The 25,189-nt window shown below is 31.9% G+C and overlaps 1 protein-coding gene across 3 annotated transcripts in view; it reads left to right on the top strand.

The window, feature by feature from the left end:
• LOC140445904 (uncharacterized) overlaps positions 1–25,189 on the top strand; it is a 94,416-nt gene that overhangs the window by 26,163 nt on the left and 43,064 nt on the right. The window lies entirely within an intron of this gene.

The raw sequence follows: 25,189 nt of genomic DNA, 5'->3' as shown, positions 1-25,189 counted from the left end.
AGTATTCCTTGACTTACGGAAGGAATAACTTGGTAAACAATAAAATAAAATGGTATGATAAATGTAGTGCAAAGAATATGTTTCTAAGTGTTTCTTGACTTACGGAAGAAACAACTTAGAATGAAAAGTAAAAATGTACAAGATCAAAGAATAGAAAAATGCAGAAATATGAGTAAAAATACACAAGGTAAAGGAATGCAGAAATGTTCTTAAGTGTTTCTTGACTTACGGAAGAAACAACTTAAGAGAGGAATATAAACAAATGAAATAAGTAAATATAAAACAATATGTGAAAATATGTCTAAGTGTTTCTTGACTTACGGAAGAAACAACTTAGAACAGAAAAACAACAAGAGAATCAAATATGCAATAGAAGAATATAAATATTTACAAGTGTTTCTTGACTTACGGAAGAAACGACTTGTAATATAGAATAGAAAAAAATAAAAATGCAAAAATAAGAATACAAATATTTACAAGTGTTTCTTGACTTACAGAAGAAACAACTTGTAATAAAAAATAAGAAAATAAAATGCGGAAAAGATATAGAAATATAGCTAAGTGTTTCTTGACTTACGGAAGAAACGACTTAGCGTGAAAATGAAAATAACAGGGACAAGTATACGAAATATCAGAAATAAGAGTGCAAATATGGAAATACTTCTAAGTGTTCTTTTGACTTACCGGAAAAGAACGACTTAGACACACAATGAAACACAAGTGAAATATCAGAAAAATATTTCTAAGAGTTCTTTAACTTACCGGAAAGAACTACTTAGACACAAATACAAGAAATATAAACAATCAAAAATAATCAAATAAAATAGTAAATAAATCAATACATGAACAATAGTAATATTCTAACCTGAAAAGGTCTGAATATACGACAAATGCTAAAATAAAAAGGTACACAGAAAATCAGAAATAAAACAATAGCTTAAGTTGATACAATAAAGCACCGACTAGGTCTACAGTAAGAAGAGGCAAGCTCGACTGACCGATGAGAGAAAATCTACCTGCTTTTATGTAAAACAAATCCTTTGTTTTATGTAGCAAAAGTGGAATTTCCCTGCATCGAGTCAATTAGAAATTTGGATTTGGCCAACCTTGGAATTCCCAAGTATTTTAACCGATATCCAAATTCCTTGATGCGTCGAGGACAAATGCATATCATCGAAAGCTGTGAGGGTACTCCAAAATTAAAAATTTTGAAATCATATGGGGGTTTACTTAGTTTGATAATATGATGCAAATAACAAAAATAAATTACCCTAAAAGATTTTGTATACATTGGCTACCTATTTGTAGAAAAAATTCAAGATCAAAGAAGTTGACAGGTTAAATTCTTTTTTCTCCTCATTCCTTGTTAGGGCGTGGAGACACTCTAAATATTGTTTGCTTGCTGTTTCCCGCCAGATTCTTCATTGGTCTGCTCATCGTGTTGGAGATCTTTCTCTCGTCCTTCGGCTTTCTACATTTCCTTCTACTACCAGTAGTAATTTAGGTATTATCTGTTTACTTTTTTGATAGCCTGTCTTTTATATTAAACTCCGTTAGTATTGACTGGTTGGTTCTGTGTTCTGTAGATCCACATTTCGAAGGTTTTGTTTGAGAGTCCAAGTTTTAACTGCGTATGTAGCAACGGGAAAAACAAGGGCATTGATCAATCTGACCTTAGTATTCCTTGTTATTGTTCGATGTGTCCATATTTGAATTAATTTAGCTGTTGCGGTTCTGACCATTACTAGTTTTCGCTTGATTTCTGAGGAGCTATCGCCATTGTTGATTATCGGGGAGCCTAAGTAACTAAATCTGTCTACTACTTCGAAATTCGCCACTTGATGTATGTTCAATAGATTAATGTTTGTCCTATCTACGATCATTATTTATTTTTGTTTTCCCGGGGTTGATCTGGAATAAATCCATTATACTCCAGAAAGGAACCCATCGAAAGCCTTGTTGTAGTTTACAAAATAGAGTAGCCTTGGTCTATTATGTTCCCTCGCATTTTCTATTATCTGCCTGGTATTCAATATCTGCTTACGCGTTTCTTTCCATGATGCGAATCCAGAATGTTCTTTGTATTCTATATCTGGAAGGAGAAAGTTGTTTAGCCGTTATCAGGCCATTCACCTGTGTTTCATATCATGTTATAGATATCCAGTATTACATCTTCGTCAACCTCCCCCATTGCTTTTAGAGTCTTCCGCTGGTATGCCATTTATCCCGGTTTCTATCTTTCTCATTAGTGTCAATCCATGTTGCCGATATGTACTAATCCTTCCATAAACTTGCAAAGCAACAATTCTTCGTATTGGATGATCACCATCTCTACGTTGAAAATACCTGAACATCACTCATCCGTCTAACTATTCTTATTTCCGCCATATTCATTCAGCATATGGCAGTTTTATAAAATTTTCCTTCCAATTTCATTATAATCTATCTTTAAATGAAGAAATAAAGCAATAAAACAATGTGGTATGCTATTCATAGATTTTGGTAAAGCGTGACTATCTGGGGGGGTTTTTGAAAGGAAACTAAATTCCCAGTTAATTTATGAAAATTTTAAAATCTATGTAACAGAATTTGTTGCGAGAGTTGGGTTGCATTAGGGCTTAGTCCTCAGATTAGACGACACCTAGGTGTGATATCAAATGCTAGACTAAGAGAGAACAACCTAAAAGAATAAAGGCAGAAAAATGATAATCAGTTAAAGTCCATCTTCTTTTATATTTATTTTTATTACACTTATAGATATATAACTGTAAAGATATTGTCTATTTCTTTTTATATTTTCACTTTGTTACCTTTCAATTTTTCCTTTTTTCTATAAATTTTATGAGCTTTTTTAAGCTCTTCTACAAACCTTGAAGACATTAAAATAAAATATGTTCTGTATAATATTCGCGTTTTAATAAAAACTAGGTAGAAGGAAATTAAGCTGTTTTAGTTGTCTGTACGAAATAAATTACTTTAAAATTGCTACAGCATATTGTTCGGTTTTAATTAGTTTTAATTGTTTTAATCGTGCCCTGTCATCTCCCTGCTAATTAGTTTTAATGTTAAAGCTGCAGATAGCATTAATTAAATGTTTTAGATTTAAGAGATATTCCTCCTCAACTTGTTTATATCTGAACATGGACGAAATTAACATTTAACACCATTTATATCTCGTATTTTATAAGGGTGTAGTTAATACGGAGGTAAAGTAATATGAAGAACATATTTTTCTTTTTTATTCGAGAGATTTAGCATTTGTTGCTTGTTCCGGTATCAAAATTCGCTTCATTTTTTCATGGGAGGTTCTAACTTTTTCGGCCTTTCGGTCTGCAATTTAGTATGTGTTTAATTAGTTAATCGGTTTTCATCATTTTGTTCTGTTTAATCGTTATTTGGTCTATATGTTGGTATGTATTCTTTTATTTTCTCATTGACCAAGTGGATATTCAGTTTTTGTCTTACTTATTCGTTTCTCTGCCCTTTGCGTCCACTGCTGGATAAAGGCCTCCCTCATTTTTGTCCATTGTACTCTACCTTGAGCACTTTTTATCAAATTTCTTGAAATTTTCTTGAGATCATCAGTCCAACGAGTTGGGGGTCTTCCTCTACTTCTTTTGTCTAACCTCGGCCTCCACTCAAGCAATCTCTTCGTCCACTTTTCATCACTGATTCGGGCGACGTGTCCGGCTCAGTTCCATTTCAGTGTGATAAATCGGGAAATTACATCGGTAACTCCTGTTCTTCGTCTTAAGTCTTCAAGTTTTTATTAGCGAACTATATTCATCTCCTTACAAACGTTGTAATCGGATGTAACTAGAGATCCTAAGGTTTCTACAGTTTCAATGTTATACTTTTCTATTGTATAGGTAAGTGGTAAGTATTGTATAAGTATTACAGTGGCTTATTTCCTGATATTTTACTTGCAAGCATGTATTTTTTGTTTTAGCTTAATTGATTTTCAAGCCACAGTTTTCTGGGCTCGTTTTATTTAAATGCCTCTATCAATTCCTTTGTGATCGTGTGATTATGTTGACGTCATCTGCAAAGGCTAAAATTTACATACTTATGGATTTACGTTCCTCGAGTATTGGCTGTCAAGTTTTTTCTTATTTTGTCAAGAAATATGTAAGTATCTCCTGCCGTGTTGGTTTCGTCAATATTACTAGTTGTGTAGCCATTTCAAATGCCGTCACTTGTTCAATTCACTACTTTTTTAGAGGATATGTTGTAGAAAATAATCTGGTCTATTAGCAGGTTGACTTTTGGCTGAAGAGGCCACATTGGTATTTGCCAACTATTATTTATGGTCTGATCATATCCTTATTGCTATTTAATTTGTCAGCTATTATTATTGGAAGGTTTTTAGGTTTCACGTTCCTTATGTCTCTTTTTAAGTTATTCGATTTGAACTATTTTATACTTTTGTTTATTTTCTGGTAGAATTGACTTTTCTCTGTTGTTTAACTTATTTTTTTATAGTTTTCGAAGTTGTCTATCGATATTTTATGTCTTCTTCGGTCGGTAGACTTTTCTTCTTTCTTTTGGTACTTTTATATATTGTTCTTCTGCTTGCGTGATTCCGTGTCTCTGCTGAATTTCCATAAATGCTCTGTTTTTTCTTTTCTTTATTATTTGACATTTTTAATCAAAACGGTCACTTGTTCTGGTTCTTTTTTTTTTTTTTTTTCTCCAGGCCTAGTAGTTCTTTAGCCGCTCCATTTCTATATTATATTTCTATAATTATTTATAATTTTTTTTTTATTTTTTATCTTCGAGATGTTTTTTATTGCATATTTCGTATTTAGACATACTTCCTTTGCTATTTAAAATTCTAGCCCTCACCCTACTTGCAACCATGTAGTGATTAGAATCCGCATTTGCTCTCTTGTATTCCTCTTGTGGTACATTTATACTAGATTGTATTCTGAATCAACAATGACATTATCCTTCATGTTTGCTGTAAGTTGCTTTTTAGTTTTCCAAGTTATCATTGTGTTTGAAGTATATACTAAATATTTAATCAGTCCGTTTTTTCTTTCTTGTACATTAATAGATATATTTTTTGTCAGGAGGAGGTAGTTCACCTTCAGCTTTACCCCTTATTCTTAGGAGATCCAATGCTCTTTGATTTATTGTTGTCCACTATATATTCGTTCCTCAATTACACTGGTCCTGTTTTTAACTAGAATTACCTGCCACAGTCTTTCACAAGATTCACAATAAGAAGCTAAGACTAGTAAAAAATTAATTAAAATCCTTTGTAAAAGGTATATATTTAAAAACCCAAACGGGCTGTGTTAGACAAAACGTTTTCGGAATCCATCATTCCATCATCAGTGTCTAGGAGTACATGAATGTAGCCACTAAATATATGGGTAAAAACCCGTTAACAAATATTTAGTTACATTAGTTTGACAGTATTTCTTATAAATTAATAGGATGTTAAAGTTACCGTTGGATTAGGTAACATGGCGACATATGACTCCACGTTGAAGTTGCCAGTCTTGAGACGGTGTGTCTACGAGAATTGTATAGAAGCAACTGACTCCTAGACACTGATGATGGAATGATGGATTCCGAAAACGTTTTGTCTAACACAGCCCGTTTGGAAATATATACCTTTTACAAAGGATTTTAATTAATTTTTTAATATATGGTATACAGCGAACTACAGGAACGTAGATTCCTTGTGAATTCTAAGACTAGTATTTAAGAAGAAGAAGGTAAGTGACGCTAGCAGAATACCGTGTCATAAATTGCCAATAACTACCCCGTTTGAACTACATTTAAAGATTATAAATAAACTTATCTATATACCATATGATTCGATCAATCTAAACGACTATATAGTACCACTAATAACACATCCATACAATTTAAAGAAAGTGCTAACCATTTTAACATTAACAATCAAACATTTAGCTCAATAGGACCACTAGTCTATGAATTACAATGTTACTATTTTTGCAGTTTTCAAACAATGGAAAAAATATATATTTCATATGTATTGCTACCTGCTTGGGAAAAATACAGTGTCAATAAATCTGTTTCTAGACGAACGTTAATCTTTATTTTTTTTTTAACTGAAAATTAGAATACTTGAGACATAATTCGTAATGAGAGATACAGCATCTTCCAACTTATCATGCTAAGAAAAATACCTGGCAAGACAAGCATCGAAAGAAGACGTAAATGCTGGATCTGGATGTAGTTTGAGTGGATTCTTTAGAGCAGTTGTTTCAAAAGTTAAAATGATCATAATAATAGCTAACTTTAGTGCCTGAAAATAAGGTTAACAAGTTGTATGCTGACATTTAACGCGATCATATGGACTCAATTGATGTTAATTCGGCTGAAGATTTGTGAGATATCAAAGGAGATAAATATATCAAAAGGTGTTATGTTTACCACGCTGTATACACATACAACAAAGAAAATTCTAGCTCCAGGAGACAAGAGATTCTCGGAGTGAGATGTTGTTATGTCTGAAGATCAAAGAGGTCACGCTTCGTGGAGACGGTACCTCGTGACCCCCAAGCACTTTCACACTTCCCAATCGCGTACATAATGTTGGAGAGGCTTAACTTGTTTTTGAGTTTGGATGCCCTGGGAAATGGGGCTTTCTGTGGTGATGACGCTTTAAGAGGGCTGGCGTTATGATGCGCATTTCACCCTTGTTTACCTTTCTTTTTGTGAATCCTCTAGAATTACCTCTTCTCCAAATATGTGCGAGTTCAGCGAGGAAGTAACCTTGGTTTTTAGTGTTGGTCACTAGCTCTCCGCACTGGGGTTTTGTGTGAGACGGACGATAATAAAAATTTGTTATATGATCAAAAACAACAACGCTTTAACGATTCAGGGCGTCTTGGCAAATGTTTTAGCACAAAACAGTTTTTACACCTGTATGTGAAAATGGATCAAACCTGAATCCATTATTTCGCATCGAAATCACACAGCAATTAGGTGATGGATAAACTAATAGTATAGCTGATAGTAAATAAAAACCAACCAAATCAAAAGCATACATCAGCTGGTAACGTTTTGAGTTCATAAGTTCATTCAGTTTCTAAGAAACTGAATTCACTACGATTTTTGACTAGGATGAACGGCATGTAGAATGCAATTTTAGATTCCCTTGCCGAGTAATTTATCCAGCTGTTTGTTTCGCAAATTTTAGGAAACACAATGGTAAAAATTTGAATTCGGTTTCGCTAGGCAGAAATCGTTTGATTTCTCTTTTTGTTTTTAGATGGCGTAGTTACGTCCGTATATAGTTATTTTGATAACTATTGTATAGGACGGGAGAGATTTTTGTTTTGGTTCAGAGCAGTGGCTATACCGTTCTGACGAGACCTAAATAGGTCGAAATACGTATAAGCGGTTGTCGCTGCCCTGTATCAAAACAAAAATCTAATACCGTCATTATGTTTTATTACTTACTTCGTTTGGAGTACCAGAAACTGAATTCACTACGAATTTTGATCAGGATGAACGGCATGTGGAATGCAATTTTAGATTCCCTTGCCGAGTAATTTATCCAGCTGTTTGTTTCGCAAATTTTAGGAAACACAGGGGTAAAAATTTGAATTCGGTTTCGCTAGGCAGAAATCGTTTGATTCTCTTTTTGTTTTGAGTTCAATAATTTAGGATGCACAAGACATTGAGATCATCGCTTACTTTGAAAAATAATTATCGTTAGTTGATCGTAACGATGACAAAAATAATTAAATTGTACTTTAAATTTCTTTGAGAAATAGAGAATAAAATTAGAAAGCCTAAATTGATCTTTACCCGACATAAAATTAATATACTTCTCTATTTATGTTAATTAAATAATTTTGCACATCTGGCAAATTTTAGTATAATGTACTGATAAAGAAGCTGATAGGTAACCACGGTAATGAAACCTTGGACGGAAAACCAGTTGTACTTGACCTACATAATACTTCCTTTTGTTAAGCACTTCATAAAAACGACGTGCTCCATTTTGTGGTTTACATAAACCTGCAAAAATATTTTAATAACTTTACCTTGAAAACGTATATATTCCTCAATAACGATAAAAATTTCAGTAATTCCAAACGAATTACTGACATAGAGGAAAACAGGTTAGTTCAAACCTTAAATTCGAAATACTTGGAATACTAGCACCACCATTCTTATGTTTAAGAAAAGCGACAAGAAAATATCCTCGCTACTAGAGATATAAATTTATTTATCACCGCGTTAAAACAAAGATTATATCAGATAAAATAGTTGTAATTTCTTAGGAGACAAATAACAAGGAATCATCTACAATAGATATACCAACTATATACTAACGACATAATTTCTTGTTCTTTGGTATCAAAACCCTCGATTTTGCCTGTCTGGTCTTTGTCTGTCTGGCTATGTCGTTCAATTTCCTTTCTTGTGTCCTTCTGCTTCATTGTCTTATGTTCATAGTTTCCAGATCGTCTTCCAAGTCATCGAACCATCTCGTTCTGTGTCTTCCTTTCTTTCGTCTTCCTATCGACTTTCATTGTAACATTTTCTTTGTTGCTTTTATATCTTCCCAGCCGTGACAGCCTCTGACTTTTAACAACTCTTAAAATATCGTGTCCTTCATTCAATTATTATCTCGTCTTTTCCTCTGATTCTCCATGTGTCGTCTTCCTCTTGCACCGGACCTTATATTTCGCTCAGCATTTTCCTCTCGAATGTCCTGAATTGAGCTTTATCTTTTTTGTCATTATCCAGATCTCACATCCACAGGTTACTACGGATCTAATTAATGTTATGTAAATAGTAATTTTGGTTCTTTTGTCTAATAATTTCGATGTAATCAATATTTTATTAGTAGATTATCTACGATTCCCACTGACAATACGAGCATGAATTTCGGTACTTACAGAATTATTTTGATTGATTTCTCAAATAGGTAAGTCCAAAAACATGATTTCGAGTAAATTAAAAAAAAACTTTTTAACGAAAGATGTGTCGAATACAGATACACCTTTTACATGTACAGACCATTGGTGAATTTCATTATTGTCCATCATTTAAATACAAAAAACTCTAGAAAATATGTATCATTTTTTGCTAAACATAAAATATAAGTCATGGACTTGCACTATTTTTCAACTCCTTGAACCTATTGAATTGAAACGAAATAAATTTTTAAGTTTTAATAGCTTTTTTCTCTAGATAACATGAGTTTTAAATAATAAAACTAACTGAAGAAGATATACTTGATTAGGAATGAAACTGATGTAAAAGATATACATTTAAGTCACAAAGAGAAAAAAGACACTTAGATATTTTCAAATGTTCGTTTCTTCTAGAATAGTGTCTTCCAACAAGTAATATGTTAGTAAAACTGAAGATCTTCCCTAGTCACGTAAGACATAACTTTTTTTATGTCATCATTTTTTTTATTTATCGGGACTATAATATATATATATATATATATATATATATATATATATATATATATATATATATACAGTATACTCCCTCTATAACGAACACGGTTATTACGACGTTTCGCTTATAACGAGATACATTAGATGTCCCGTGAAATTTCTATTGAACTATAACCGTCTATAGCGAGGCAAATTTGGTTATAACGAGAGAAAATAAGATTCAAAAGCGTGTTTTTTACGTTTTTAGTCCGGTCGTGGCTATAAATAAATACCTTTTCAAACAGCCCCTCAATAAACTTAACTGCAGCCCGCAATAAACTTCTTTACAATGAATAAATACAACTGTTTCACATCTTTAGAAAATATATGATAGAATGATACTGGACCATTTAAAGCAGTTAAAAATAACAGAGTTCTTAAAATTGCAGAAGCAATAGTTTATGTTATCCTTGAAAATACGATTTATACATTATGTGGTTGGAAAAAAATATAAGTACAGCTTTTTTATTTTAACGTATATCATTAATAATAAAAGTAAACAACTCTTTTATGTTTTAATATATTTCATTGACAATAAAAGTAAATAAGTTTTTTTCAAAAACGCCATTCAAACAATATTTATTAACATCTTATATTGCTCCGAATGGCTTCACTATAGGAAGTTAATGGTTTAGAAAACTATAGATTCATATGTATGCACAGTATTATGATTGTCTGATATAACGAGATCGGCGTATAACGAGGTAATTAGTCTGTCATTTCAGTTCTCGTTATAGAGGGAGTCTACTGTATATATATATATATATATATATATATATATATATATATATATATATATATATATATATATATATATATATAAGCGAAGATAAACGAGATTCCTACTAACCAATACTGATTAGAAAAGAAATTCGACAAGAATACGCATTAGTTCTCTTTTATTCATATTATATTCTTGTCCTTTATTTCAAAGAATGTTGCCTGTTCCACTATAAAATTTCGCCCAGTATTTTCAAGAAGTGCTCTAAACTTTCCCTTCGTATTCTTCTTGACCTACTTAAACTACTACCTTAAAATTTGTCATATTTATTTTGCAAGTCTCCTAGTAGTCCCCTATATTGACCCTATAGTTTACATTATTCTGAATAATACGCTTCTTTTTGTTTTTTAATTTTAGTTTTTTTATCGTTGTAACTATTGGTGTCGGATCTTATTGTTGATCTGAATGTTTTTCTTCCTTTCTTAAAATTTCATCTGTGATCCAATCTTTCTGTCTGAATGTGATTATTAAAAGCGTCTTTTATTGAGCTCTATAAAAACCGTTTTAAAAATGTTCTACTCATGCTCTGCGTTCTTATCTTTTACTTTAGACTCTAGATATACTCTAGATTGTCATTGATGTTCCAATTGTTCTGTCGTTTCTTCTGACATTAGCTTGTCTATATTTATTTTTTAATGGTTTTATTTATATGTATCTTTAATGGAAGTCGAAATCTACCGATGAAAGAATACTGATCAGAAAATACATCGGCACCTGGGAACGCTTTTATTAGTTGTACTGCGTATCGGTATCTACATTTTATTCAGACGCAATATACTAATAGGAGCACTATATAATTTGGAACATGCTGATCATTTACCAAGTCTTTGTTTCGCTTGTGAACATGTTATTTTAATATATGTAATTAAACGCATACATTCAATACTAATTTAGTTGTTTACTTTGCAGGTATTGAATCAAATTGGTAATGAAAATATAATTGCCTTTTATTTATTGCAGGTAGCTAACTACTGATGATTTTATTCACGGAAAGAGGATTTACCATTTAAAATTGTATACAATTATAAATTTCATACATATAGTACTTACATATACTGTTTGAAAATGCAACATTCATTTGCAGGAACTCTTTGTGTTTTTCTTTAATTTATGTAATTTTAGTTTTAAAAGTTTTGTTACGCCACTGTCAAAATACTTAAAGTCTCCTTTTTCCCTCCTTTTATATATATATATACTGTTGGAAGTGCATCTTATAATCTTTTTGGTTCTTTATAAATTAATGTTTTTTACTTAAGTTGTTTCACATATTTTTTATATACATGTACCATTACCACATGTCTTTTGCTGTGCTAAGGTGAGTTAATTTTGTAAACTGTATTCAGTTCCAATTAATTGTCTATACAACATAATATTATAATGTCCATTATCATAAGCTTCTTTACACATAATTAAATATCTTTGATTGCTACATATCTTTTTAAGATGAACTGATGATGCTTTCTGATTAGGAAGCGAAACGTCTTCAATAAATAGATGAAGTAGCCAGCTTCTTTGTCTTTTATTTCTCCACTTTGAGATTTTTGGTGTTGTATTTTTAGGCAGAGCTATTAAGAATGAATTGGACTAACTATTAGGAAGGTTTCGGCTAGTATTCGCTCTGTGCGTGACTGACGCGACACCTACCGCCTTCATCTGACAGTTTTGGAGTCTACCAATTTTCAGGTTAAACATATGACATTAATGACATATGTTTGACATTGTTAAATACAGGCGAAATTGACAATTATTAATAATTAACTTTTTAACTATATTTTTTCAGTTTATGTACAAAATAAATGTAGTATTAAAAACTGGGTTTCTCAAAATTCATCATAATATATCATTTTAAGCCCAAACGGAAAAGAAAAGTTAAAAATCTAGTACTGACAAATCAAGTTTTTCACGTAAAAGAGCATATAATTAAAAACAGTAATAGTAAAAGTTATGATATAAAAGCTAAAGTCATCAGGCACTCTGCAGTTAGCTTGAAGCCTTATAAAATATCATTTAAGGTAAATTATTTAAATATTTCCTATTTTAATTGCATAAAAATGATGTTATGTGATATTTACTTTTTCATATTAATCGCACGGATCCATCTTTTTCTTTTCTCTAATTTATATGTAATCTTTGGAAACCTATAAAAACTACACTTGCTATTTTTGCTATTATTAGCACAATTAAATACGCAATATGTATTTGCACACATTTTTGATAAAATTTATGCGTATAAAGACTCCAATTGTGTCATATTTCGCCGCTACGCACGCTGGCATCGTTTCAAGGTACCCCTACCATGGTCACGCACGGAGCGAATAAATGGTACTAAAAAATGAAGATGTAGACTGCAGAGTCTGAAAAATTGTTTATTTCAGGTCCTGTAGCTTAGTTTTGTGGACTTTATTCAGGTTTGGGGCGAAGTTTATTGCGATATTCGATATTATGGAAATTCAGATTGAAGGGGTTGACGAAACAAAGATTGAAGAATGAAGAATTGTTACCACTTACAGAAGATTTGAGTTGATAGTATACGCAAAGTTTTATATGCAAAGATGCATGGAGGTTTAGACATAATCTTGTGTTCGAATTTAACTCTTAGACTCATGGCGTGCTAATATGTACGTGTTAATATAATTTATATTTATTCATTGTTTAATCAGCATTTTTCTTTATTAAATCGATTATTATTGAATGCTATCGCTATTACATGTTATATCGATGAGTTCTGGTATCTGAAATAATTATTTATATTAAAATAATTATCTTATTTAAACAATCTCTTTATTATTTGTTTATACATTTATTACCGAAAGGGTTAATGTCCATTTGTTTGTTATTTTTTATTGTTCTTAGAAAGGTGAAAAGGTTGTTTTTTAATATTCTGGTCAACTCCACCCTAACGCCCCCCGGGCCGAGCAAGGTGTTGGCCAAAATAAAGTCATGGAATACTGTTACTTATGTTTTTTAAGCAATCAAAAAGTTTTGAAAAAACAGACTTAAATATTTATTTATTTGTATATTTGTTGACATTTGTTGACATATATAACTAAGCATTTGTTTTCAGTAGTAATATCCCTAGGACATTGATAACAGACGAGATAATTTCATGACAATCGAAAGCTCGTTCCTTGGTAACAGCACGAAGCCGAAGGCTGAGTGCTGTTACCAAGCAACGAGCTTGAGAAATTTGTCATGAAATTATAAGGCATTCATCAATGTCCGAGGGATATTCGGCGGATAATTTTTCGAAAAAAAAAATCATAACTCAACATAACGAAACATTTATTTATTAAAAGTACAGTTAGTGAAAGTACAATTATTAAAATTTAAGTTAACATTAGATTCGTTGCTGTTCTCTACTATAGAAGATCTATTACCACGCATAATATTTATAATCTTGTTGTGGTGTTCTTGATCGAGATTCAAGTATGGTTTTATAGAATTCTGATTGCCATGACCAGTAATTTTTAGCAATTGTTGTTCTTCTACACCACTTTTTGCTAATTCGCTAAACAGCAGTTGATCTATTCGAGTGATTTATCTTTTTCTGTGAAACGTGACGTTTTGAAATTTATTTGGATGAAGTTGTCAAACTCGATTGTGTTGTCATAGGGATTGAAAATTACACTGAATGCAATTATCATTCTAATGTTGACATGATTGGGTGAAATTGTTCCACATGACACAAAATGACGAAATTTGAATGGTTGTTAGAACAGTCGAAAAATTATCACTAAAATAACTTAACTTTAAGCCACTAAAATTGATGATATAACAGTCAATACGACCATTGCAATTAAAACTGAAATTGTTTCGGGAACATTCGCCTGATTGCTTTTAATGCAAATTGAGTTTAATATTTTTTAGATTCATTGTCAATCGTCAGCAATTATGATCAATTGATATCTTATGCTTTAGAGATATTGAAGTTGATCTTTTATTTGCATAAGTATATTTTAAATGTTAGGGAACTGAAAATGAACTGTTAAAACCTCAAAAATATTGTTTTGATTTCTATAATGTGATTCTAGAATAGTTAAAATTAGAAAAAAATAATAGTACGAATTATGTCAAATACAAAATATAATATAATATAATACAAAAATTTGACGCCAATTATATATTATTAATTTTTCAGTTTTTCTGAACTTCATCAAGCATTTAAATTATTTGATTTGCTATGTTATTCTTAATAAATTTACCAACCATATTCCTTCTAAATTTAACTTCAAAATCTTGTAAGATTTGTGCTTCTAGTAAAAACACGAGCTTTTTTCTTCTTTCAGTACCCTGTCCGATTATTATCGAACGTTGGCGATCATATTGGCAATAATAACTTTGTTTACGGCAGCACTAGATTATCAGATGTCTCTTGATACCACTCTCGGAGATTTCGTATCCGAGATGTTCTTCTTCGGCCTGTGCCGTTTCTTCCAGCGATCTTACTCTGTATTATGAGGTGTAGACGGTTAAATCTCCCTGAGTCTGTCATTACATGACCAAAATATAATTTCCGTTTACTCGAATTTTTATCGTTTTCGTTATTGCTGTTTTTTTTTTTCATTCGGTGTAAAACTATTTTATTTTTTATTCGATTAACCCAAATTATCCGTAATATTCGTCGGTAGATCCACGGCCCCCAATTTTTTCTTTCGTGTTTCTGTAAGGGTCCAGCTCTCCATCCCATACATCAATGTATAGAATATGTAGTATTGTAGCGTATTAGATAATCTGATTTTCGGTTTAATGTAATATCTGTATTAATTAGAATTTTTTTTGAGTTTATAGAAGGCGGCTCTGGCTTTTTTAATACGCATTCTTATTTCTTTGTCTATATCACAGTCATCGTTAACGTTGAAACCCAAATACGTGATATTGGTAACTCTTTCTAACTTCTAGCGTAATAATAGCGTAGCTAATCATCAGAGCGTAATTCCATACGCTCTGATGATCAAGATATTTACCTACACACCTGTTATACGTCAGCTGTCAGTTGACAAATAGTTCTGGTTTTGGCTGCTGTCAAATTGATACCAAATATTCACTTGTCATGAAATTTCAGGCTTTAGGCTAGTTCGAGGAGTATCGTTACATTATTGCCGGCCTTCTTTAGACTCGCGTATAAAGCTAGCTCACCTAATCACCTAGCCCCATAGACGTATATATTAACATAGACTGAGCAGTCTATAGAGCTAAGTGACGACATCATCTTTTTTTTTTAGTTGTTTGTTGTGTCTCTGTCTTACATCAAGTAAGTATAGTAGCGTCTCTTTTTGGTGGGGGAGAGAGAGAGTGACGAATTTCATTGCTAGCGAGAGACAGATTGAATAACCGCAAGAGACTTATCAAGAGATGTTATCGTCAGTACGCGCGGCCGGCATGCGCTAGCGAGAGACGGATTGAATAATCGCAAGAGACTTATCAAGAGATGTTATCGTCAGTACGCGCGGCCGGCATGCTCGGTCTATGTTAATATACGTCTATGCCTAGCCCATCTAACGATACATCAAAGAATGTCGCCGATTAAAAAGTCCCCACGGTCCGACGTGCAAAAATAATTTGTAAATTAATTTGGTTTAAAATGGCGAATTACTGGCCCCAACTAGCGGATAATAATTGAACTATGACATGAGAGGAGCTTACAATGCTATTGAGATACAAAATGTTCCCCTGCCCAAGTGACCCATACTCTGCTACGCTCATTGGCTGTGACTCTGTTTTGCTCAAAACCATAAGTTTTGTCTTAGAAGTATTAATTTTTAGGCCATATTCATCACCTGCTTCAGTTATCCTATTTTTAAGTCGTTGCAACTCTTTTTCATTTGAAGCAATCAGCAACGTGTCGTCTGCGTATCTGAAATTGTTGACATTAATTTCCTTGATTTTAATGCCTGTATCTTCATCTAAGGCTTATTTGAAGATAAATTCGGAGTAGATTTTAAAAAGTAGAGGCGATAAATACACCCTTGCATTACTCCATGTCGTATATCCACTGCTTTCGTCGTGTTCTAACCAATTTACACATTGATGATACAAAGTTTTGATAATACGGAGGTCTTGGTCATCAATTGTCATCTATCAGTTAGTCGTTGGTGACAAGGACAAAGGCCTTCTCGAAGTCGATACAACACATATATACCGGTTGTTTAATATCCCCATATCTATGAACCATGATCTACAAACTGAATATTCCTTCTTTGATCCCAACGTTGTATCTGAAACCAAACCGTGTTTCGCTTAGTTGTAATTCTTTTTTTTTTGTAAATTCTCAAGTGTAGCATTCAAAAGAAAATTTTCAGTATATGGCTCATCACGTCATCAGACTTTCATCTGTTTCGGTTAATTTCCTAGTCTTTGCTAGTTTTATAGCTCTTTTCATTTCATCGAAGGTTATCTTTGGCCTAGTCGATAATTTTTTATTTAAATTTATATTCTTTCATCATAAAATGGTTCCTCAATATATTCCCTCTACCTCTCGTTTGTCTTGTTTATTGACTATAATATTTCCTTGTTTGTTAAGTAGACTACTTGCAGTTGACCTACATGGTCCAGTTATTTCTCGCATATTTTTGTACACATTAAACATCTCATTCTATTTCGGCAATTCTTCAATTTCAAGACATTTTTGTTGTACCATTTTCTTCAGTATTTTTATTTTCCTGTTTTCGTCGGTTTTCCATTAGTCTCAAGATGTCATCAGTCATCCACTGTTGTTTGCGTTTATTTATAGTTTATACTTTTTGATCTAATTCAAGTGGTCTTTGACGTTATGTATTTATTTTATGTTTATTTTTCATTTTTTTGTTTTATAATTAACTACATTATTTTACCGTATAATACGACTAAAGAAAAGATCCGTTCTTTGCTTTTCAATTTACGGCGACATAGGATCAATATATTTATTATCCGCCAAAATGTGTATACAGAACTACCAATAGATTAGTACCAATAGATTGTAACTATTTTGATGGTAGTCCTTTATCTCGGCATATATGTAAACTAACAGGTAATTCACACAATTATTGTAGTGAACAAAAAGCGTAGCGTTCTGTGATAAAACTGTTTGATAATATTTATATCTACGTCCTTTGAAGGAAATTAGCGTGAAACTGATAAATACTGTTAATCTATTTTTAAAATATATTTCATATCGATATGCTACATTTTTCTTAATAATACATTGAGGTATGTGCATATTGTGGATATTCATAGCACAAAGCAATTATCATTTTAAGTTGAAGTATGAACGAACATTCTATAATAGACTTTTTATTACCTAAAGAAAAATTGGATATTGTAATTTAAGTGTAATGTAATTGGTTTAAAATTCATCATTTGTGAATGATTTAAATAGCTTTTTATTTGTTTAACTTAACAGAACTTGAAATTTGATATCAAAATTATTGCTATTTAATATCATATACCTAATACAATTATTGTTGTAGAATTAAATAGACTAACTTAAGTAAATTGCCTGTGCTGGACATTGAAGTAAGAAGCAAAACTACACAAAAATTTTTAAGAGGATCGCAAAAAAAACCAAATGGTGTATGATAAAATGCAAGAAAAAATTGTATTCGGGACAAGAATAGAAGAAAAAAATAAGTTAAAACATGAAAGGGAGTCATTCTCTTATCATAGATATTGTAATTGAAACGCTTGGAAAATCTCAGGAAAAAAATTTTTGGCTTACGAAACTTGTTCAAAAGAAAAAAAAAACTAAAAATAAATAGGAATCTTAGTAAAGGGTCGCAAGATAAAAAGTCTGACACAGATCTTTAAAATTACAAGATTGCAGAAAAACTTGTATAAGCTGTAGCAATAGCTAAAGCAGAAACGTACAGAAACCTATCCCATAAACTTGATACTGGAGAGAGTGAAAAGACGATACATTAAGTAGCCAATGAAACTACAGAAAAAATCAAAAGCTAAGAAATTAAAAATAAAGAAAGGTAAAGTAGCTGTAATTTACAAACTACAGGGCCATAAAACTAACACCAAGAAAATATGTGAGTGAGTAATTGATAGATGTATAAGTGATCGAAGTATCCGATAATCAGTTTGGCTTTATGCAAGGCATATCAAGAACAGATGCAATTTTCATTATAAGGTAGTTAATGGAAAAATGCAGAAATAAAGAAACAAACTCATATGGTATTCATTGATTCTAAGAAAGCATATAATAGAGTTTCTCGAGAGATTATGTGGTGGATACTCAATAAAAAAGGAGTTCCGGTAAATATGTGAAGTTTGTGAAAAACATATATGGGGGAGTAACAACTAGTGTTACTACAGATGTGGGAGAGACTGATAAATTGCATGTAAAAGAAGGATTTCAACAAGATTCGGTGCTTAGTCTTTATTTATTCACATTAGTTCTGGATCAGATAACAGCAAAACTACAGTGTAACATTCCCTGATGCTTACTGTATGCTGATCAGGTAAAGTTAGTAGGAAATAGTAAAAGCGTGTAAGAACAGAAACTGGAACAGTGGAGAAAAGATCTTAAGGAAAAAGGTTTAAAACTTAATAGGACAAAAACAGAGTATTTGGAATGTTAATTTAAAGGGTGATACCAATGTATGCCAAAATCAGAGAGGACATGCTAGTATAGAGGATTAATATAGATATGACCCAAGATAGAAACAATTAGGGAATCCGACCCCGCATAGGGGTGAAGGTAAAGATAATAATGAAGATGACGATTATGTAAGAGAAGGAGAGCTTTTATCCTCCAATAAAGATTTGTGCAATTTTTTGTCAAAACTAAACCTTTATTTTGAACCATAGCTGTATTAAACGATCTTTATTATATTAAACCTTTTAGGCTAACATTTGTCTACGTCTATATAAAGGGACTTCCGCTAGAACCGCTTGGTTTGGTGAAAATATCATAACCCCTAGCTCCATCTTTCTGTCTATTTTTACAAGTAGAGCTTCTTGATTTAACTGTTGTCTAATTATATCATTTATGTTTGTATCCATTATGGTATTTCCAGAAATCTTTTCCTTTATAGCATTTTTTTCTTTTCGGTTCATGACATTCCCTTTTTATTTTCATGTACTATTTAGGATTTTGTTTGGATATTTTGCTATTCTTCAATTACATTCAAACATTATTTTATATGGGATTAAACCACAATTATTGTAATAGGAATTACATTTTAAATTTGTTTTGATCCCTCGACTTTCAATCCGGAAAACATTTTCAAAAAAAAATTAAATCAAAAAATTATTAGATTTAATCTGTAAATAAGTTATGGATTCGACCGTTACTTGATGGAAATTCATTTTATATACCAATAAACACTGAAACCGTTGTTTTCAAAGTGGAGTTCAAAGTGGAAGTTTGTTTATATTGGTGGAGATACATAGACGATGTACTGGTATGTTTTACAGGAACTAACAGGGAACTCGACCAATTTTTATTGTATATTAATTCACTTCATAGTCATATTGAATTTACAATAGAAACAGAACAAAATCAATCCATAAATTTTTTAGATTTAAAAATGATCAGATAAAAACAAACATGAACGTATTTTCTAAACACAATTAATAAAAATTTTAAATCAAAAACTAGCAAGAAAGCCCTGAAATTAGTATTTCCACCACCAGAGAAAAAATTCAGTACCTTCTGCTCTATTACATATACAGGTAAAATATCAACAAAAATCGCCAAACACATAAAAAGAAAGTAATAACACCAGCTTTTAGAACAAACAGCAACTTAGAAAAATATATTAAAAACAACAAGAGCAAAAATAAAAGCACTTACACAGTGGTGTATACAAACTTAAATGTGGCAACTGCCCAAAAACTTACATCGGTCAAACTGGTAGAAATTGTAACAAACGAATAGCAGAACATAAAAGGGCTTTCAATAATAGAAAAACAGATTCTACACACGCACTTTACCTTCTAGATCATAATCATTCTTTTATTGGCAAATTTCAAATTCTTCACATCCAACATAAAGGCCTTAAGATATCTTTGTTAGAATCTGGGGAAATTTACAAATTAAAAAACACAGACAAAATTGTGACCAATTTGAGACAAACAGTTCTCCCCTCCTCAACCTATTTCGTTAAAGACTATAAAGTATAAACGCATACCAAAAATAGATCACTTGAGAAAGGCACTCTGCCGAAACAGCTGTAGTGATAAGATTTTATAATAAATTTGATATTAATCCGTGCGAACAACATTTCTCAGAATTTCGTTTAAAACATGTATAAGCAAACAAGTGTTCGAGTTTTGTTAGGAAATTTAACTGAAATTCCATAAAAATTACCAATTAAAACATTCGGGAAAACACAACATTAATTAAGTAATTTTTTGGATTCATGCGAAATTTATAAATACAAAAAAAAATATTCCCAAAAATCAATTCTTGGAAAAAAAACCTATGTACAGTATACATACATACTTAAAATGGTTAATTAATTAAACTGAGATCCACTATTAAAAAACAAAAATAGCTTCAAACATAAACCCGCAAACTAGCGAAAGATAATGGCTCTTGTCAGTTATAATTAAACCGGCGGAAAAAATATATTAACAACTCGATAAACCAAAAATGTTTTTTTAAAAATATTATTAGCCGCATTAATTTCATAATGTTATAATCTTATTTAACACTTTAACCTTCTTGATTATATACAACTCTATTTCAAGACTTTATGGTCGTATAAAATATGATTCATGATAGGTAGCTCCATAAAGTTTAATATAAAATAATCCAGATTCGTATAAATATATTTGATTTTACATTTCAACACTTTATAGTTTCTTAACATACGTATATTGCCGTTGTGTGGTAACTATCCTTAAAATAGGGTAGCACACCCAATTTCAAGGGTAACAACTGCAAGTAATAAAGAAATAAATAATTAATTGTACCTCGACAACTATGGCCATTGGTACAGGAACACTATATATTAAATAAAGAAAACATACAATAATTATATCACTTTAACTGATGCCTATTAGGTTAAATCTTGTGGTAAAGCTGAGAAGTTTTTAGAAACTATAGTTTTCGTGATCTCTGTATGGTTGTTGAGCATTTCCTTAAGAGTAGGTTTCAAGTCTAATGCTTTATACGGGTTGATAAATGGTTTGCAGTCGGTAAGGATGTGTTTCACGGTCAGGTAAACATTTGCAATGGTGGCAACTTGGATGAGGACATCAATAAACCATGAGTAAGTTTGGTGTAGCTAATCCGGAGTCTTCTAATAATGGATGCTTCTCTTCTAATTAGGAAGTCCAGAGATAGATAGCCAATAAATGGTTGGAGTTCATTAAAAGCATTGTTTAGTTTTTTTGCCATAAGTTTTGCCAGGTATCCGTACTGACTTTTTGAAAACGAGTTTGAGATCGTTAGATAGTTGAATTATGGTTATTCTAGTACTATGGTTGGTAGCTTCTTTGGCAAAATGATCTGCTTTTCATTACAAGTATGAAACAGCAGATCATTTTACCAAAGAAGCTACCAACCATAAATTACAGTATTGTAGGGAATTAACGGAAGACCTATTAAGAACATAAGATATGCAGATGACACCATGATTATGACAAGCTCTTCTGAACAACTCCAACTACTACTAAACAAGAGCAACAGTTACTGTGTAAAATATGGACTAAAATTTAAAATATAAAAAAGACAAAATACAGACAATGACAAAGAAAATAAATATACAAACAAACAAACATTTAGGAGATGTATCGATAGAAAGAGTTGAAAAATACAAATACATGGAAACCTGTATTTCAAACAGTAATAATCAAACAACAAAAATAAGGGAAAGGATAGAAATAGCTAGAAATGCGTTTGTAAAAATAAAAACAATTCTCTGCAATAAAGACCTTTATACTTTATATTTTTTTATGTTAGTGCTGAGAATAAGAGCACTGATATGTTACGTGTTTTCGACAATATGGACTTAAAAGCTGGACACTGATGCAAGAACACATAAATAAGCTACAGACAATTGAAATGTGGTATTACATAAGGATGTTTAGAATATCATGGACACAGAAGAAAACGAGCAAGGAAGAATTGCGAGAAATGGGTTAAAAATACGAAATAATAAATACAATAAAAATTTAATAAGAAAGTTACAATATCTGGGTCACGTAATGAGGGGACAGCGATATGCAATGCTATGATTGCTAATACAGGAAAAGATATGAGGAAGAAGGAGTATAGAAAGAAGGAGAGTGCCATAGTTGAAAAATATTTGTACTGGTTTAGATACAGTTCAATAGAACTCTTCAGAGCAGCGGTAGATGCTCTGATCCATCTAGATCGATTTCTATTTGAAAAAATTTTTTCTACGGCGTTTACATTCTTGGTGAATCGATGTTTTCCGTTTTCCATTCGTACGGGGGGTTTTAGGGGGAGGTCCGAGGATAGAAGTGACAAACTTTTTTGCGCCTTTTTTTTTCGTCCTAAAATTGACACGCTCACAAAATTCAGCTTGTTCGTATAATTTTTAGAGATTAGGTGGCATTTTCGTCTCTGCAGACTGGAGTAATTAGCTGGATGCGGCTTTTTTTAAATAAAAAAAATTCTGTTTGTATATACCAAATGTTTTTAACATACTCCAGAAATATATGTTTCTTGGTTAGCATATATCTCCGAAAGTCGCTGTGAATCTCTTTAAAAATATTTAAAGTATTTATTCAAAAACGGAAACGATTATTTAGAAATGTATATACATCTTTTATTTAGTGCTAATAGTTTATATTTTCAATAAATCGGAGTCATGGGATTTTTAGAAAAATTAGTGTTTATTTAAGACAGTTTCTGTGCCAACTTAAATTTTTGGAATATACATTATTTTAGAATATATTTATTTCAGTTGAATAATACTATCTTACTTTTGCAAAGAATAACAAAATAAGTATTGATATTTCATTCTAAAGCGCCCACCATTACAAAATAGACGTGAATACAAGATCAATTTTAGGAAAAAAATCGGTTGCCTGTAAAGTCGGTTTTACGGGCGAATATTTTACGTGACAACGTCTTTTTCTCGGTAGAATATTTATTGATATGAATATTATTAAATTGCACAATAGGAACAAGGAATTGAATGAAAATAAAAATTGCACAAATTTTAACTATAGAAATATATTTTGTTTACTAAAACATTGTACATGTAAACTTAAACTTAACTAATTTCTATTTGAGTGATTTTGTTGAGGATAGGACGATGATCGCACAAGCACGGAAGCACGCACCGATTCAACGCGCCTAATTCTCTAGTGCTGCGCGCGCAGCGGACCGATCATGTTTGAGTGGGAGAGAGACGCAAGGCATTCGCCGGTCCGGCGGGCCTCTCTCTCGTTCGGTGACTCACTGTAACAGACGTGAGCGGGCGTTACACTTTTTCATGAATGACTCCCAGCCACAACCTAATTTAAGACGTTGTCACGTCAAAAATTTAAACATGACTCACAACAAAAACGAAGAAACTTGAAAAACTTAAGAAGAGAGACAAAGAGATGAAAAACCACCATTTTTTTATTTTATTTATAAAATTCATTTACAATATTTGATTGTATTTATAAAAACATTTATAAACATAATACTGATTTAATTTTAACACATATTTATTTCATAAATTCATTCTTGAGTGCTTCTCTAATACTTCTTCTCCATGATTGTCATTTTGGGCCAATTGTCTTATCCCGTTCCATTTATAGTTCCAAGAAATTCGTAGACTTTGTCTAATTTTTCTTTAAAATTTTCGATGTACGTCAGGGATAAACGTTCTTCGTCGCAGGAAGACAATCTTCCACAAATAAGATCTTGAGGAAGCTTCATTTCTCTTCCAGTGATCATCATCGATTGATAATAACTGGTCGCTGCATCTTCGGAACTTCCACAGGCTAGCAGGAATAGAGAAATTGTACCCCAATATTTTTGATTATCAGCGACGAACATTGACAGGTATTAACAAACAGTTCTATTGCGTCTTTAGACCATTGCGACTGATTGCGGGTGAAGAGGTGTAGTCCGGGTTTCTTAATACCCAAGCTTTTCATTAATAATTGCCATAATTCTGTTTTAAAATTTCGTCTTTGATCAGAATCTAACTCTAAAAGAACTCCATGTCTTGATACGACATGTGTTATGAATACTTCTGCTTCTGTAGTCGCTTCTTGATTGGGAAAGGGTGCAGTTTCAGTTAATTTTGAAAAATAATCCGGAGGTAGGTCGAGAATATCCACTGCAAGTCGTTCAAAAGGCTCTCAGGAAAGATATTGTGCCATTTTACCACGTCTTCTTGTTCTAGGATTTTTCTAACATTATACATATTGCATTTATTACACCAATCTTCTACATCTCGACGACAGTTGATCTAGAAAAATTTATCTTGAACTCTGGAAAATGTCCTCCAGAAAAGTTCTTGCAACAAATTTTTAATGTGATATTTTGGTAGTACTAACTGTTGAACTTTACTTACCCTGTCGGGACTTAATAATAACCAGACTTCCCTGGAAAACCTTAAAAAGAGTCAAAAGAAAGATAATGACTTAAAAGTCATAAGAGAATATCTTAAAACTCAGAGAGTAAGGAAATATATAGTGGAACTATATTTTGGCACGAAATAACCAAACATAGAGCTATAAAGTCATACTAGGCTCAATGGGAATCTATGTATCTTTCTAATGGTCTATTATATCGGAAGAGGGAAAGTCTCGATGAAGTACGTACAGTTCAAAAAATTGGTACTGCCAAAATTACATATAAAAGTGTGTTGCAAGAACTAAAGATCGTGGAAAATGGACAATATCTTTCTGGAGAGCCTTTTAAACAACTTCCAGTGGATATTCTCGATAAGATCTAGACCATTATAGATTTTAAATACTTCTTCTTTTTCGTCAAGGGGCATTTTCTATATGAAATAAATCTTACCGAAATGTAACAATGTTAAATACTTTAGCAGCAACG

This window comes from Diabrotica undecimpunctata, chromosome 7 (genome assembly GCF_040954645.1).
Source record: "Diabrotica undecimpunctata isolate CICGRU chromosome 7, icDiaUnde3, whole genome shotgun sequence".
Classification (NCBI taxonomy): domain Eukaryota; kingdom Metazoa; phylum Arthropoda; class Insecta; order Coleoptera; family Chrysomelidae; genus Diabrotica; species Diabrotica undecimpunctata.
The sequence above is the reverse complement of the archived record's forward strand: the minus strand, read 5'-3'. Positions and strand labels throughout refer to the sequence as shown.